Source organism: Ischnura elegans, chromosome X (genome assembly GCF_921293095.1).
Source record: "Ischnura elegans chromosome X, ioIscEleg1.1, whole genome shotgun sequence".
NCBI classification, from domain to species: Eukaryota; Metazoa; Arthropoda; class Insecta; order Odonata; family Coenagrionidae; genus Ischnura; species Ischnura elegans.
Window position 1 is genome coordinate 61,859,464 of NC_060259.1, and position 18,127 is coordinate 61,877,590.

At 38.7% G+C, this 18,127-nt stretch overlaps 1 protein-coding gene across 9 annotated transcripts in view; it reads left to right on the forward strand.

The window, feature by feature from the left end:
* Positions 1-18,127, forward strand: part of LOC124171808 (stress-activated protein kinase JNK) — a 273,438-nt gene that overhangs the window by 199,734 nt on the left and 55,577 nt on the right. The window contains exon 1 of one of the 9 annotated variants that reach the window (XM_046551148.1): positions 11,436-11,827. The exons of the other annotated variants lie outside the window; for them this stretch is intronic. The gene's annotated coding sequence lies outside the window, so the exon portion shown is untranslated. Of the gene's footprint in view, positions 1-11,435; positions 11,828-18,127 lie in introns of those variants that run through there. 9 annotated transcript variants of the gene reach the window in all.

Consider the following 18,127-nt stretch of genomic DNA (forward strand, 5'->3'; position numbering starts at 1 on the left):
GATAGGTGGTATAACTTCATTTCTATGTGTAATAATTGAATTATAATTTAACGGAGTTCGTACCATGAAAAATAAATAAAAGTAAGAAAAAATTAAGACAGCAGAAAAAATTGTAGGCCATATGATTTAGAAAGTAGTGGTTACCCGTCAAAATTATGCGCACCTCAACAGAAAAGGCTCGAACACCCATTTCTGTCGTTTCCTTATGCACATGTCTGAATTGTTGGGACAATAGTTTCAGGAACCTTGCATGTTACCGTTTTACCCAAAAGAATGGGTTCAACAACATCGTAGACAAGACGCTCGTTGTTTCGAAGCATGGGCCGTATTGATGCGGAAGGGTATCTGGGGCATTATATCTTATAACCGCCTTATTGGATTATATTATCCCATACGTATTCATAAATCCTTGCACATACTCCAAAAACCATTACCCCGTAAATACAATGTCATTTATATTTTATTACCGGAGAAAGAAAAACCAGAAAAGGGGATATGATTTACGTGTGTTGCCATTAGTTCAGTGGTCCCTCTCTTAGTTGATGTTTCCGCCAAGTTTATCTCGTTTAGGCTTAAGGGGAGTGCCAGGTTTTAAGATGCATTTCTTATAAGGTTCCTATGTATCATTCATGTTGGGGATTAGAGTTTTTCTATCTGCGTAGGTAGCAAGTTTCATTATTCATTACAGTTTCGCTAAAATCGCAGCTAGAAATTATGTTTGTCTCACAGCATGGAAAGACGCGGAAGAAGATTAAGAAATATTATAAATCCCAAGGTCGTGTAAAGATAATGGTTTAATTAAATCTTTGGGAGCACTTCTTACTCGTATTCCGAATTCCATTCCGTAAAATATTATTGTTGTCGTTATTTCTTCGAAAATGGTAATGTGACCTCTTGAAAGTATAAAATAATTTATGGGTTTTGTGGAGAAATTCCGTGTTAATTGATTTTCCACGTATTAATTGGAAATGCCGCAATGAAAGGTCTGGAAAGGCTCCAAATGATTTTTGCTCTTTTTTTCTGTCAGTGAAATTTTTTTACGATTCATTTTTTTAAAACTGAAATCGGACAACATGATTGAATTCAAAATAACTTACATGTATTCCATGGAAAATGATTTTACCGGTGCCACGAGTTTTTTTATCGAGTGGATTTCTGTTCACCTATCTTTCCTTACGTGAGATCAAATTTTATTAATTTTCCTAAAAATCGTAAGTGGCAATGTGATGGTATGATAAGGATTTGCAGGAGTTTGCATCCATTGCCTGTTGTCTAATTTTTCTCAATTTTTCCGACTATTATACCAGATTTATGGGCCAACGTTATTCTCCAAAAGGTATTTTTACCTCCTGAAGAATTGTTCCGATAATTATTTGCATGAATTAGTAACTTATTAAGGGTCAGCAAATAATTAAGTATGCTAGAGAAGGACAATAGCTTTCATTTTCTCCTGAGATCTCCTCATTGTAGAATTTACAGATTGAAATCTAACCCTAAGGTTGGTTAGGATAGGTGAGGGCAGAGCTCACCCCAGATGTAGCCACAGGTGTGTGATAATCACACGTTCAGCGGATAAGGGCCAGTTTCTTTCCTGGACCACCTCGCCTTTCGAGGATTTTTTAAAATTTTGGTTTGTCCGAATGCTTCACACGGTATTTGAACCCGGGACATCCTAACCCTATTAGCAGCAAACTGCTGTACCGACTAGGCTACCACGCTCCCCAGATATAACTGTAAAGATGATTAATTATATGGCATGCGTGTCTTTGGAATACAAAAACTCGGATTTCGCTTATGGTAGTTCGCGTCGCCCTCTTGTGACGGTGTGAGGTTTCCATTTTTCTCTCTTCCGAAACCACGTTTTCGTGGGAGATTCATCGTTTTCATCACGTCTAATTCCAAATTCCAAGCACCTTCAGAAGTGCAGGGTGAAAAAGACAATTGGCCTAGAGACGCGGCTCCTGGATTACTAACCCGCGTGGTCGGATTGACTTCCGATTTTTCTTGCCCACCCAGCAGCAGGGATCAGGCGTCCTCTAAAACGTTTCCGCTGCCTTAGGGATTTTATTTTTATTTCATTATATTCATTCCTATACCACCGAAAGCGGCACTATTGGCATTTTACATTGGGGTTTTTAACTCAACAATCAAATTCACACGAGCATCCATGCCCTGGATCGGGGCAACCTACCCTGGTGGACTCAAACCTGCGACCTCTCGTGTGGCAGGACTTTACCCCGCCGCCACCAAGGCCGGGATTAGAACCTCTCTCCCTCGGATGGGAGGACAATACCTAAACCACCATACCAACTCGATCCCACTTCCATAGCAACTCGGGTATTGTAGATAAAAAGCCTGGAGAAAACTGGAGTCAGCTTTGGCTCCCTAATCCTAAGCTAAAGGCACTTGGAGACGACAGTTTTATGCAGCATCCGACGCATAGAGCACCGGAAGATGGAATATTTCGAGCGATCTTAACAGGAGTGCCGTAATACGTACGGAGGATGATGGGTCGTAAAAACCTTGGCGTAAGTTTTCGGGAAGATCTCCGTATCCCCTGGTTTTTTTTAGTGCGTCTGCGCGAATGATTTTATTTGATTCGAGTGCTGGTGATCACGAGCCCTTCTTCTCTGTAATACTCGACTCGTCTCCGTCCGCAGCCGTTTCCTTTCGCCGTCCGTACGAGTTATATGCGTGCAATAAAATTCCATGGATCCTTCCATTCTTTTCTCCCTATAAAATATATAATTTTTGCCAGTGAAATGCTTAGCTATGGAAGAAAATGGTTTATTCATGAGGGATGCAAGAGGAAACGGCCCTTGGAAACTTTGGGGGTGGAGTGGACAGGCAGCTGAAAAATACGCATTAAAGTGAATGGGCTGGAGAGATTTTTTGGAGTCTGGGAATGACAACATACTTCACATCCTTGTGGCTGTACCTATAGCTACAGCTTCGTTAGGACCCTACTCTTCTGTTGCCATGTGTATTGACTGCTTGAAGTAAATTTATGTACTTTTCTGTTGAAAAGATAATATAGTGGTTTCGTAAATGTAGCCGACATTAGTTATCCTTTCGCTTTTGTTCGTAATTTTAAACTCCCAGACGAAAAATCCGTGCATGGGTTTATGGGAAACTTTCATGATTCGTAGTAAATTTAAAGATCTTCAAAAGAAACATTTTTGTCTTCGAAGAGGTCTGCGTAGTGAAGTGTACGAAAGGGTGACTGTAGATTGTGTGCGGAGGGAAATTGTCCAGTTGTCAATAAAATAGTCCAGTGGTTTTATATCGAGTAGTACTGGGAAGTAGTTATTCTGGCAAGCATCCTCGAATGTAGTCATTGGTCGGTTGTCCCTGGACACGGATTTGAATTCTGAACCATTCGGTCAGTTGCTGAATGTTCTCCTTAAAATTTTCTCAACTTTTAAATTTCGTCATCGATGGGAACTTGGGTGCAAGCGAGCTATCGAGGTCGTCTTATCTTTCCTCATTTTGTGTTCAAATTTTAAATTCCACATAAAATTTTAAGTTGGCATTGCCTACCTTTTTCATGACAACTGCTCATCTTTGTTGTCTTTGTCAACTCTCAAGTTTATCTCTCTGTGTTTTTGTCATTCAGTTTCCCCATCCTCAATATCTTCATATTACAATCATCCTTCTTGTTGTACCAAGAAATTTTGTATTGTTTACAATTACATGGTGTCAGCTGAGGCTAGAATATCTCGATCGACGTTCTGTTTTCTTTACCGTTTTATCTGCTATACTTCACTAACCATTTGTAGCTATAGTATTATTACTCTACCATCTTTTCTCCGTAGTGGATTGGTTGAATAACCTCTGTTTTCAATGGCATTACGTGAATGAAAAATTCTACCCTATGCCTTAATTTTTCATCACTTCCGTCGTTATATCTGCGCTTTTTTTCAGACTTTCTCAGTAGTAAGCGTTTCCAATTGTGAGGTTTCGGAGTATTATTAGTCAGCTCATCAATATCTGTCATTATTTATCATCGTTCTGTTGGGTTCTCCCAATCGTTCGTACTGCAACATTTTTTTCCTGCAATTTAATATTTTATTATTAATTGATTATTTCCATCTAATCTACCACTTTTGATACTGGTGATTCTCCATTCATGTAGGGATCTCGTTAAAGTAACTAACGCGTGTTGATATTAAATACCCGAGCATATATCCAGCAAACTGTATTACCACCTGACTACTTAAAACTGACGCGATAATCATAAACCGTAAATGATTGACGTAGTGGCGTTACTTAAAGCGATGCAAGTTGTGTTAGCAGGAATTTACTTAGGGTCAAATGTCATCCATGAAGGGCAATTTTTATTTCAAAAGAGTGGGAAAATTTAATTTTGAAAGCAATCGTTGCGCTTTGCAAAGGCCTTATGTTTCCACAGTAGGTGTCGTGTAAACTAAAAACAAAAAAACTTTCGGGCAATATCACATACCCTCGTGTTGGCTGTTAGTCCAGGCCGTAGTTATGTAGTTCGCCTCACCTTTTTCAGTGGTTTCCATTTTTTCACGTGTGATTCAGGTTTTCTTAATCCCATTTGTTCTGATATACGCTCTGCTACCGAGCGAACTTGAACAAGCCCGAAAGTTTCTCAATTCTTTCTCCTCTTCTTCTCCTCTGTCTAATCCGTCATCTGACGTGCTTCACTTTTAGCCTACACTTTTCCTTTATTAACCTCTATTTACTATGGTTCCAAAGATGTAGTAGTTACTCCAATTGCGAGTACGGCTGAAGCACTGTCCCAATGTTTTCAAGTACAATACAATTCTAAGATCATTATCCTGAGCTTTTTCCATTGTATTTTTCATATCTAATACTCAATGCCACCAGCACTTCTTTCATATAGTCTAATTGGGGTACTCCATAATCACCTTTGTTATCGCATAAATTAAACTGTAGAATGGTTCCAAAGTATTTTAAGCAAAGCCTGCAAATACTCAGCAGTAAATTCATCGCGTGCACATATATTGATTTTCTATCACCATTTGTCCGATCATAGCTATGATTATCCGGTTATGTATGAGCTCTTTGATCATCTACCGAATCATCCGCAACACGAGGTTGTTTTTCATTCTTGCCCACATGGTCATTTGCTGTACCCCGTACGATTGGAATATTATGTATCCTCATTATCTAGTATGTTATCGTATGATCATACGGAATTATCCACCGTTGGCGAGGCAATAAAGCTTGCGAATTAGCCTAGCACTCATATAACGAGATGCACGTCAACGTAGAATAGTTAAAAATGAAATATATACACGGTAATAACGGTATGACGTGCATACATTTCCCTCAGCGATACTCGCCAGAAGCCAGCTCGTGAATGCGAGTAATTGTGCTGTGACTTTTCATGAATTTTTCGTTTATTAACTTGGCTTTATTTTCATTGACTTCTAGTGCCTCTGTTTCCCATCAATATTCCTGCAATACATTTCATTCATGTCGCCAATCGAATTCATGTCTGCTAAGTGCTTCCCGTTTAAATGTGTCTTTTTATCGCATTAGCGCGTATCATAATCGCTAGTATAAATTTGTTTCCACAAGCCCACTATGTTATTAATGTTTTTTTTTTAGTTTATCGGTAATTGTCTCTAAACGTTCTTTTCTATTCGGACTCCCTTCTTCAATTTATTCCTATTCACAACGTCCCAATTTTGATCTTTTATTCACCCCTCATCTATCTCGTACCATTTTCATCCTAATTTTCCCTCTACTCCTCAGTCCACCCTATTAAAAATTCGTTTATTATTTGATAATACCGTTGAATATCGTTTTGTTCATCGTTGTCTACGTTTTGCTTACTATTTGTTTTCTTTACCATTTTGAGTCCTGTAGTTGGCTTTGTGCTGCTTTTGGACTGCATTAAATAAATAAATTAATTATTATTTTGGCCCTATTTTTAATCGCTTATCATCCTTCTAGTACGGGTTAATATTTCAGCCGCATTTTTGCGTTATGTTTCTTGTCAATGTTATTTGGTGTTTCCTTTTTTATTGATTTCAATCTTTCACACGAAAATTCTGCAATTTCGCAGGTTATGGGGATCAGCATGTCTCGAATTTTTACCCTAGGTGCATTGCCCTTGTCGTTGGCATCAAATGCCAGTTCTTTAAAAAATGCAGCTTGATAGATAACGTAAAGAAGCCTGTGGGCAATTCAAGACTAGTTTCTATTCGGCCTTTATGTTTAAGACTTGAGGTGAAATCGCTGATGCCGCTGGCGATCATATTCTCGGACCCAAAGGACTTTAATGTTTTTTACGGCGCTCGCTGTCACAGTGGAGGCAAAGCCATCAATGGCTTTCTTTTCCCTATGAATGAATCGTGAGGTTCGTTAAACCTTTGATAGGAGGGATGTCGAAGCCAAAGGCCAAAAGCTAAAGGCTGTATCCCTAGTTGGCGTGGGACTTATAGGCATAAGAATCCATATCCAGTCACTAGAGTAGATAATTATCTTTACCTCTAAAATAGCCATGAAAAATCTCATGAATTCGCGGAAATTCTTGGTTCAAAAAAGAACCTCTGGCGTTTCATCATGGTGGAAGAAGCTGTTTCGTTTAGATTAATGGATAATGTGCATGATGTCTCAGTTTTAGTTTTCATCTTCGCTTAGCGTATATATCATGAACATTTTGTACGGGCCGATTACCAGGTAATATTCGTCTGAATTCGTCTTTTTATATCCTAAAATATCAGTTGGACTCCAAAATTGACTTCAGAAACGTCTTTAAAAGATGAATAAAATAATTATTGTCCAATTATACCCAGCGATTATCTGTGCCTTCAATGCCCAGAATTATTGAAAAAGGTGTTATTTCTGCTCAGGGGGGATACAGGCAACAATTTTGTGGCCCCGTTTTCGTAGTAACTGGAGTTAATACGAGTTCAATTCCATTATTAAAACACGCTTAGCCGTCTACGATTTAATTAAGCTCTATCTGGAAAATTTTATGAGGAACTAAATTAACAGGAGCAAAAACTCCGTCTCATCGTCGATTTTTTTCTCGAGTAAAATTTTGATTCACGTTCATCGGAAACGTCTCGCTGAATTGGATTCGCTGCGAGTAAATGGCACGCAATTTTGAAATAGATGAGTCTCGTCGCAGCTCGCGTTAATCCATTTAGCTTTCGGAGGTGACACGGCTTCAGTTCAGCTTTCTAACCTACTTTTCAATGCACAAGGATTACTCTTCCCCGATTTACAGTTTTATTGGAAAATCGTGTGGATAAGTCAGGACTGGAAGCGAATCCCGATGAAATATAGAAGCGTCATTCATGAGTGGAGAAGATTCAGCGTTGATGTTATGAAGTGGAAACTGAACGAGTTACCAAGGCATTAGTGACGGTGCAAAATGAACTCACTCAGGTACATTCTTTGGGAATGAAGTAGTATTCAATTCATTCTACTCAAAAATACAAGGATCGTATTTTCTTATTTCTTTGTGATTATAATATCCTTCGAAAAACGTGCGTGTTCGAGATTTTATTTTTCTTTTAAAGAACTCGTATCGGGCCGAATGCCGAGAAATATTCGTCGGAATACGTTTTCACATCTCCAAAAATATCTACATCTACATACTACCCCGTAAGCCGCCTAAAAGGCGTAAGGGGGGGTTAGTTAGGAAATCAGCCGTTCACATATGAAAAGAATGTGCTGAAACGAAATTACGATTAACATTTATTAAAGTCCTTTATGGTTCGGGGGAAAAACGAATTCCCATATCTCTCCATTCGGCAGAAAAGTATCAGTCGGACTCCAAAATTTACGTCCTAAGCGTCTGTAAAAGAGGAATAGTATACTTACCTATTGTTCAATGATACTCTGCGATTATTAGCGCATTCTTAATTTCAATTAAAATAATTTTAAAAATTCATTTCCATAGGAGGTCCAGGATTGCTATTGTAAATTTGTAAGGAAATAGGGACAGCACTTGTTGTCGTTAAATTGTTTGCATGAAAAGCGATGTAACAAGAATCCAACTATTTAAGGATGGTACTTTCGGGAAATGATTTTTTCTCTTCATTTTTTTGTTCCTATTCAACTTTTTTTAGAAGCATCATCGAATCTAATTTCATTCCGTCTATGAAAAGGAATTTTTATTCCATCTATGTTTTTATAATGATGGCATTTTATAATCTAAATAAGACTCGCGTCAAGACTTTCAAAGAGTCAACGTTTCCTCTAGTACACCGGGGACCTCATCAGGGCTAATTAGGAAATGTTGGCCACTTGAATGCCTTGATGCGGGTTACCCCCAAAATTCACTTGTATTGACAAACGTGGACCGCGAAAGTTTTACTAATTTGATTTATAAGGACTATTTGATGGATTCCTCTATATGCCTAGTGGTTTTCAAATGCCTTGGGTCTTTGTCTTAGTTAAGGGATCGCATGATGTACGAGTGTTTGAGATTCTGTGGGATTCTTTTACCAGGATGTCCAATAACCGGGAAAATTGGAAAAATCGGGAACTATGCGAGAATGTTTAGTCCAACCTGGAATTTCAAAATCTTTTATTTCAAATTCATTTCACCTAAAATGTTGCATGTTTAACGCCGATTTTCTCTCCTAATGTTTGTATATGTATGCTTTACAATGTATTGATTAAATTTTAAATTGCCTTATATGAAAACATATATTTATCGTTTATATACATAACTCTTTAAATTATGGCGGACGTCTTGAGTTACAAGTGAGACATTCATAAAATAAGTGTAAAATTTCTGTAACTAAGTTGAAGACCTTAAATGAGGAACATAAAATAATACATAAATAAAATGTTATTTTAAAATATTAAAGCAATTTTATGTGTTTTGAAATTCTTATATATCTCATTGATCGCATAATATTGACCTGGAATTTTTTTTATTTCTCGAAAAACCTTGAATTATGCATGAATTTTTCTCCTTTGATTGGATGGACACCCTTTTTACGTTCTATTTTTCGCTTGCCTTATATACTGTGTTAAGGCATATTGCATGATAAGGTAGATGAAGGGGGCGATTACTTAGGCTGATGCTATTTGCGCCGTAAAAGAAGGCCTAGGGTGCAGGAAAACCCGTCATTAGCGTTCGCCTGATCTTTACGTAAGGTACCAAATTCACCACGACTCCTATCGGAATGAATTTCCATTAGAAGGTCCCTCCTCCCAGCAGTTGATCAGGGATCGGGATCCTTATGTTAAATCTCCGCCGCAATGTAGTTAGTAGATGTGCAATCGTTTGTGTTAGAATCTACTTTTTAACTGTAAAGAATGAAAAAGTGTGTTTTAAGGGTAAAGAATGAACGGAATCGCCCGTTAATAAAGAATATTTGGCGTATATCATTTGATTTTCAGGAATAAATTTTACCAATAATTTGATGCCATTACACTCTGACTTCTAATATACTTAGATCAACTTAGTATTATCTGTGTGATGAAAAAGGCAAACTATTTGTCTCTCCCAAGTGCAGCGTTTAAATGTGGAGTTTTTTAACTGATCCAGTGTATCGGGTGTTGTAAGAGGATGAATGAATAGGGGGAATGTTGAGAAGTTCTCATTGTGATTGAGCCGGAACAGCGATAGGTGTCAACAACTCTGCATGGCTTTCTGTGCGAATACTTTACGAACTTCGATATTTCGCTGTCGATATTTCTCGAAGCCGGAAACGAAAGAAAAACTTCAAGTCTTTGTATTTTTCAGTTCCTTAAAGAGCTGGTAATGAAAGCATTTTTCGTGATTCCATTCCGCAATCAATACGCCTCCAAGGTTCTGCGATAAAAAGTGAAATCGAAGATTTTTGCTGGGACATAGAGATGCTTCAAGTTATAACTTTCTTCCCGTTGTACCACTTTCTTTTTTTAATCCTAAAATCACAAATGTTCTATTTCTGCTTCATTATTTTTTCGGAACGGTGAACTATCGTATACTTCCCTGTTTATACGTGATGCTGTCTTATCGATAGCTGTGGCAAAGCGTCAATAGAAACAACTTGATTTTCGCTATTAAGTAAACAAGTAGTGCTTCTCACCCCTATCCTTGAGTAGAGTGTAAAGCATTAGGCTGTAGTTTTAGTGGAATATTGTTAATAGATAAGAAATTCAGTGTTCGCAAAAATGAATATGCCGCAGGCTAGATTACGTGCTGTACCAATAAGACCATTAACTCGCTTTAACCACTCAGTTTATAATGATAAATTATTTTTTTGCGCATTTGTTTGCGTTGTCAATGTAGTGTCGCCTTTATCTGAACAGGAAATTAAATCTAAATACTTATTACATGCATGAGGGATGTAACAAGCAATATCCATCTCAAACATTCCTCTATTCAATGTTACCGAACGGTGTTTTCGACATTGCTTGTCATTAGAAAGGTACTGACATCTCTGGTCGAAGCTGTGGTCGATAGCTTTAAATTGTGTGGAGTATTGGTTTACTGAACTTGTGGCTACCTGGAAATGACTCCTTCGAGAGTAAGATTGGCTTAAATTGGTATGAAGATGTTTCAATTTGATGAGATCTGGAAATTGCATGTTGTGCCGAAACCTGGGTCGGTTGAAATAAATAAGTGTGGGGATTGATAATTACTTCCGTCATGTTAAATATCAAAGATTTCCACGAACTACGCCGTAAATTGTATCTTTTATGTAATTTTTTTTATTTAAAATGTGTATCTTCTACGGCCAACCTTGTGCTGAAACTCTATGTAACTGAAAATATTGCCTCTGAAATGTGATTAGTCCTCGTGCCATCAAAAGTTCATCCCCAGTGCGGTTTCGCATTGACCTCAGCAGGGAATCAACACGCCAACAAGTAGCCACACAAATTGATGGAATAATTTTGAGCTGAAAGCATCTTCAGAGACCGCGCCGCCTGTGTGCCGGTTGCGACGGGAAAATACTTCGGTTATCAGCGAACGGGAAGGAGGTGGGGTTAATAAAATTACCGGAAGCGGTAACGACGTTAATGCACGACCCCTTGGTTACGGAGGAGCGAAGATGAGAAGGCGGGGAGGGAAGGATAGCAACCGATAGGGGTGCAATAGAGAGGGCGGAGCTTTTGATCGGAGCTTTATCATTCTCTTCTGAGACCCCGTGTCGAACACGTCGGCTCCCGGACTGCTGCGTTGACGAGTGGATATGACTCCCCCTGCAATCGGCTCTTGTCATTTTTAGTGCTGTCAGTTCCCCTCTAAAGTTCATCCAAGGGGATGGAATTTCCTCCTCGCCGTGCAGGTTTTATCACCTCCGTTTGCCGGCCGTAGATGTGGCAATTCTCAGGTTGACTTCATCTCTCGATTGAACGACTTCATATCTCATTCAGGCACTCTGGCCATATCTCTCGAGTGGGTCGTGATTGGACATTCTCTCGGGAGCCGTTCGCACCGACGGTGGTCGGCTGAACAGATGGTCGTGCAGGAATTTGTCCGTTTGTAGTGATTGCGACGTTGAGGTGGTGAACTATAGGAGTATCGAAATCTGGACTTGTGGGGTCTGTCTCCTCTGTATGTCGTGTTTAGATCTTTTCTAGCTACTACCGTAGCTAGTTGTATCGTGCTGAAAAGAAAATTTTTGTGAATTCGTCAAGAACTGATTTCCTCAACATGACTAAGGCGTCTGGGTGGTGAACTTTTGCGGAAAAGAGGCGAATTTTTACTGGCCGAGACCTAACTATGTGATGTATCTCCTTAATATATCGTGTTAAACTCTAATCGTACTGCTCCAAACGTGGTCTATTCTTCTGAAAAATCAACAGCTGGTGAACGGGTCGAGAACTGCTGTCCTTCATGAAGTATTTGGAAGCTGGTGGTTAAGAAGAGGTATGTCAGTGAGTTCCTGTTGGAGGTTATGCTCTTTTGAACCACGTTGTTTGATTGTCCTTATGAGTATCTTTCACCCAATTGCGGTTTTATTGTCACGTATTGTACTCCTTTCTCTAGTTGAGCCTTGCCTTCCCTTGAATACTCCAGCCCCCCTTTTAATCGTCACTCTACCCAGGTATTATTTGTTCGAACATAAATACCTTGTGTACAGCATGAATTGGCGGTTATTAGTCTAAACAAACTGCGCCATGACTACGCGCAACGTGTTAAGACGTGAGTATAAGCGTAATTAACAGCTTGGTTATTGCCTATTGTGTCCAGGACTCAAGGCTACATTGGTTTTGGAATGTACATGGAGAAACATTGGTGTTTATTAAAAGTGTTCGATATTATCTCATTGTCTTCTTAAATGTTTTCATATGATATGGCAATAATAACTTTTTGCGGGAAATAGTATTTATTCTAGAATTCATAATTGATTTGAATCGTGAATTTGATCGTGTAACCGGTTCAGTGTATATGTTTAAAAATTCATTGACTATCTAATCAAAGATGTTGAAGGTGACGTGATCGAGCTTCCAGGCGGTTTAAGGAGTTCATTTCTCCCAACTTCTCTAAGACCGACTCGCTCTCCTCGTAACCTTTAAGTTGTAAATCTAGTCGTTCTCTATAAATCTAGAGGAAATGAAGTTCTTAAACTGGGTGGACGACCGAGAATCCTTATTTTCCGTGTGCATCTACAATCATTTACGATACTAACAGTGAGCTGAACCTGTCAAGCCTCCGATGTAATCGCATGAAAAAAGGCTAATAATTTTATCTTGGCTATCTATTCTCTATCATGCCATTTTTGAGAGGCCTGCTGATGCTATATGTTTCCCAGCCGATGAGGCTACATTAACCATCATCTGTAAGTTCTTTATGTTTCACTGCAGATGATAACCGAGAAAGGGAGAAGCAGTGCCTTTTGACCTCGTATCTGGTAAGGGTACCATATAGACGATGAAAATCAATTCTTGCCGTTCTCCTGTCCAGCGATAAATGTGCCAAACGATTATTTTCAATATAATATAATAATATTGTTATTAATATGATAAATAATCAATGATTATTTTCTAGCGCGGTCGTCCCGGGATCACTTCAGTGCTTATCAGTGTTCGGAAAAAGTATTGCATCGGTTATCAAGTAATATATCGCGCGACCATTACCGGTGTAATTGGTTTCATCATTTCCACTACTAGGGACTATCATTTTTATAATTTTTATTTGCTTGCGGAAATTCAATACATGTTTGCTACGTCTACTGAATGAGAGCAGGGATTTTACATACGTTTTCAGGAACGTAATTGAAATTCCTCATCCGTCCCTGACCGCGTCACTAATTATTAAAAAATGGAGATTGATCTCTGTCATCTCCGCTATCCCTAAATTTGTACGTGCAAAATGAGTGGTTTAGACGGAAAATAATCGTGCAAAAAGTCGAAAGACAGTAATCTGTACAGAGTAATGTAATAACGGACCATTTCTAATGTATATATGGAGGTAACATGTAAGAATTTCATTTCCTGCGGAATTTATTGCTAAAAACTAAGCTATTTTGTTATTTACTGGAATTTTTAGCGATGTATACTCCGCATGTTTTCACTGTTGACGAAAGTTGAAAGTGCAGTAGTGGAAGCAATGCCTCAAGGAAGGATACGAACATGCGACCTGTGGCTTCCTAGGAAAGACCTAGGACCTATCGGCCCATGCCTGGAGGTATTCCCGAAAAATAGGTGTTATAAAATATGTAACGAAAACTATTCCATATTTGAAATACTTGTTACCAATACTGGTGGTTTACTATTTTTTATTGCTTAAATCGAAAGATTGGAGTACATTTTCCACGCTTTTAGATTTTTAAATGGCGAAATTATTTTTTGCGATAAAATGAAAAGTGAAAATTTTCAAGCGCGCGAAAACGCGACGGCTATGTGTGAATGCTGGGAAAAGCCCGTGTGACGTATTTCTGGTTCCCGCTGCTGCCGTGTGAGGTGACCTTGGGGCGAGACTTTTAGCGCCGCTACGATGTACGCTGCTAGCGGACAGCGAAGTACCCAGCTAGCAGGTAGCGCTTGGCTTAAATAAGGATTATTAATACCCTATGAAAGAAAGGAAACCTGCCGGCCATTGCCAATTTAAATGAGTGATTATTAAGAGATGTTTCCCTGAGTTCTGTGCCTCATGCATGTATTGGTAATCTCAGACGATGTATAACTCCTGACTACTCATAAATCATCTAGGTCCCTGTGACGTCACGTGGAGTGGCATCGCATGGGCGCCAATCTGGCCTTTTTCAAATGAGGTTAAAATTGATCATAAACATTCGTCTAAACTGGGATATCTGAAACCAAATAATTTGTATATTGTGAATACAATAATGGTGGGTAACGAATCGCAATCAATGCCTTCCGTTTTATTTGATGAAGGAAACTATCCTATTGTGAATATTAAAATCGAGCGCAATTTTCCTATGTTCGCGGTTTGAAGAGTGAATGCTGTTCGATTTATCGTGTTTAAGCGTATTTTCGCTGTTCCGAACGAGCTACATGATGCTGAAAATGCTGTGATTATTCGACCAAACATGGATTTACAGTGTATCCGATGATTGCTTTCTTTGTCTCTGCCATTACGACCATGTTTCGGAATTCCCCTCTCTTTCCCCATTTACCGGAATCTTTTATATCGCTCGGATTCGAAAACCCGAGCTCCATTGATTCGACGGCTTTTTTTTTATTTCTTTTAATTCGTTGGCTTCGGGAATTAACTCGGGGGAAATATTGGTTTTTCCTCCGTGGGCACTTGAGTCTCTTCCTACGGTGATTTCGCTTCTCGGATAGGAGTCTGTAAGCTGCGTATCCCCTCTCTCCTGATCCATTCCTCCTCGTTCCACTGCTCTTTGGAGTTCAACCTGTCGCCTTTTTATCCGGTGAATGATGTTGCGCATGATCGTTCGAGAATTGATGCGGGAATAAACTCAAATGATGAGCCAGAAGAATTCTCGGAACCCGGTGAATCAACGCTTGCTTCAAACTTCACCGCAGTTGAGTTTTTTTTATTTTTCAAATACATCCCTCTTCACATTAATGTAATGAGGGTTAAATAAAGACAGTTACTCTACAGAGTAAGTCTATGGCACTCGTGAAAATATTGTCTGTTCGACCTATTTTCATCTTATGAATTCATTGGCTTGTTTCTTGTTACTTTTGTTTGGTGTATTAGCTGTTTCTTTTTTACACCTTAAATTCATAAAATAAGTGTACCTCATTGATATCAATTCCGAATTCTGAATTATTACGTTTCACATTCTTTTGGCGAAAATTATGTGATGCCTCATTGGGTGGCATGAGAGAGTACGTGGTGAGGGGTCGAAATGTACTTTATTAGCAAAAGTGAATTCTTTCGCGAGCTATCAACTTCTGAGATTTCTCGCAGAATCGTATGTGTAAAACAGGTGTATTCGTAACCCACCTGTAAACATTGACGAGCTAATAGCGGGAAAACTTGTATTTCCTCGCGGTGAACAGATTACCGTAAATTTCGTTACTTTTATGTGCATAAATAGTGCGATAATTGGTGACTGTCGGAAGTGCATGCATACTTATCTGTTCTCAGGTGGCATCCGTTCTACTTAGGTCTTCAAATGACATAAAATTATTTTTAGCAGCCATTGATATTTTTTGACATGCCTGAAAGCATAGTGATGTGTTTTTTTTATTATTTTAGATTCTAAATACCTTTATGTGCTCGATTTAGCTGAATCGATCTTGCCTATGATTTCTCATTTGTTGAATTTTCCGTTACGACTTCACGCCGTCTTGCAATTTTTATCATCGTGTAAAGAAACCCCCGAGATTATTTGCGTTTTCATGCCATCGCCAAAAAGATTAAGGTCTATTGACCATGAGCATGATTTTCAATTCACTGAATCAAGGTGACCGCTTAAATCTCCAGCTAGAAATCCCTACACATACCCTGGTGTTAGAGAATGAAGTGGTTGTCACGAAATAGAAATTTATGACCACAATTCATGGTTTTATTACGTGTGTTTTGTTACATTTTTAAGAGTTAGTTTTGTTTGAAATATAGTTTTATCTAATAATTTTTCACCGATGTCGTTGATATGAACTGATGCTACCGTTTTACGCATATGGCGAAGAATGTTTTTCCAAAAAATTATTTGTGATTTTCCATGACTTTCCAGTCACGATGAAATTCCCTGTATGTCCGTGACTTTCCAAGTTTTCTAGGAAAGTGGCCTCGCCGTGAAATTAAATGCTTCGCAGTCAGTGGCCGTAATCATTCGGACGATCATTTGCAAGATCATTCTAAAGTACCTGGAGGCTCGTTGCGAGGGCTGTCCAAGCAGCAGCGAGTTCCCCTTTCACGGCTGCATTGGACCCCGCGGACCTCTTCGTAACCTGCGAACCACGAGCAGCCTCCGACCTGGGGGAGTAGTTCATTTGATTTACGTGAGGCTGGGAAGCGAACGTTTTTTTTTTGTACGATTTTTACATTTCGCTTGATTTTTTTTTAGTTCGGTTTCGTTCTTCGCGTGCTTAGGGATGTTCGCAGATGAATGTTCGCTGGAAACTCCTGGATGTACCTGTTCAAAAATGTGAGCACGGAAATAGTCCGAGCTAGTCGAGTGTTTGTGATTACTCCCTATTTTCCCGTTCTGGTGATCGATTATTTTTTTTTCCTTCCCCGGGCGTAACTTCGATGACGTATGTCGTTGTTTCTCTCGCGAATCGAGTGGCGAGTACTATTTTCGGAGAAAAAAATAGTGCTCTTATTTTCTGTATCCTAGCCGGTTGAGTGTATTGGAGATATTCATATGCTTCAAGAATCGCAACGGCGAGCGTCATCGGCGTAGTGATGGAAGAATGTCGGTCGAAATCGATTTTTCGAGCAATGGATTTTTAATCGAAATGAAAGTGACGACATTTAAAAATCTAAACATGAACCAAAAGATCGAATAATCGAAAAAATCGAAAGTTCTTTTTTTAAAGTTTGTAAAAAACATGTTTATTATTGATTGGAAAGAACTCAAAATGTACATTTGTGTAGTAGAAAAAATCTACTTAGAATACATACTTGAATAATAAGTGGTGAAAATTTACAAATGCACTCACATTAAAATTTTGGGATGACCGCTTGGAACCATTTGGCCTCTCTAAAATTTTTATGAGAGCTCAAGTGATTGAGATGTCTTCTTGCTGATAGAGGGCGTGCCTCTCCAATTTTACAGGTCTTAGAGAAAATTCTTTCACATGGGACGAGTGAGGTTATCATTGGCCCGTAGAGAAACTGCTGAAATCAAACGAAATGGTCAAGATCAAATTTGAAGAATCAAGTTTGGATCGAAACTCGAAGATCATGACTCGATTTCAATTTCCTCTATATATTACTATTGAAACTCGATTTCCGATTTTAATCGAAATTGATTTTTCCATCACTACATTGGCGCTTCCCATCCAATGCAAAAAGAGATGCGTTTTCGATATTCTCTCTTGAAATGTGTAAATGAAGCTCTTGTATCTCCGTTTAGTTGATGTTATCCTTTGTCCAAAATTTTATGGGAATCGTTCAGTTGAAAAATGTTTCTTATTTTATTTTGTTCATGTTAATTGGCGAAGTAAAGGAAATTGGATTGGGAATAAACTTTGGCTTTCCAGGTTAGTGCGTTCACCCAGGGTGATGCCAGGTCGGCTGGTCAGCGATCGTCGATGGCCCCGAGCTTAAGGGACCCCCACAACGCTCGCGTCCATCGTGAAGCGTATATGAATGCTGTAATTAATATAGAATTAGATTCCTTGTATCAAAGTTTTTTTTTGCTATTATAAAATTCTATCTTTTCATTAATTTGCTTTACTTACAACATACTCAGTGTAAAAAGATCATGTAAAAAATTAATAAATGAAGGTGGCAGAGGAACAAAGAGAACCTGATGCTTTTTTGAAAGGGTCATTCTAATAGGTTATTTAAGAGATTTTTTTTATTAAAGTGCAGTTTCAAGAAACTAATTAATTTATAATAAAACCATTGCACATTATTTAAAGTTATGAGGTCTGAAATTCTCACTTTTGATCACATTTTGATTTACGAAATTGCTTTTTTCTAATAATTTTTATCTAGTTTTTAAGAGGACAGACTAGCATCAATATCCATTTCCGGGCACGCAATTTCTTAAAATTTTTCGGGAGAGGACCCCCGGATCTCCCGGTGAGAAGGGCCCCAGCCGAGGGCTCCCTGTCA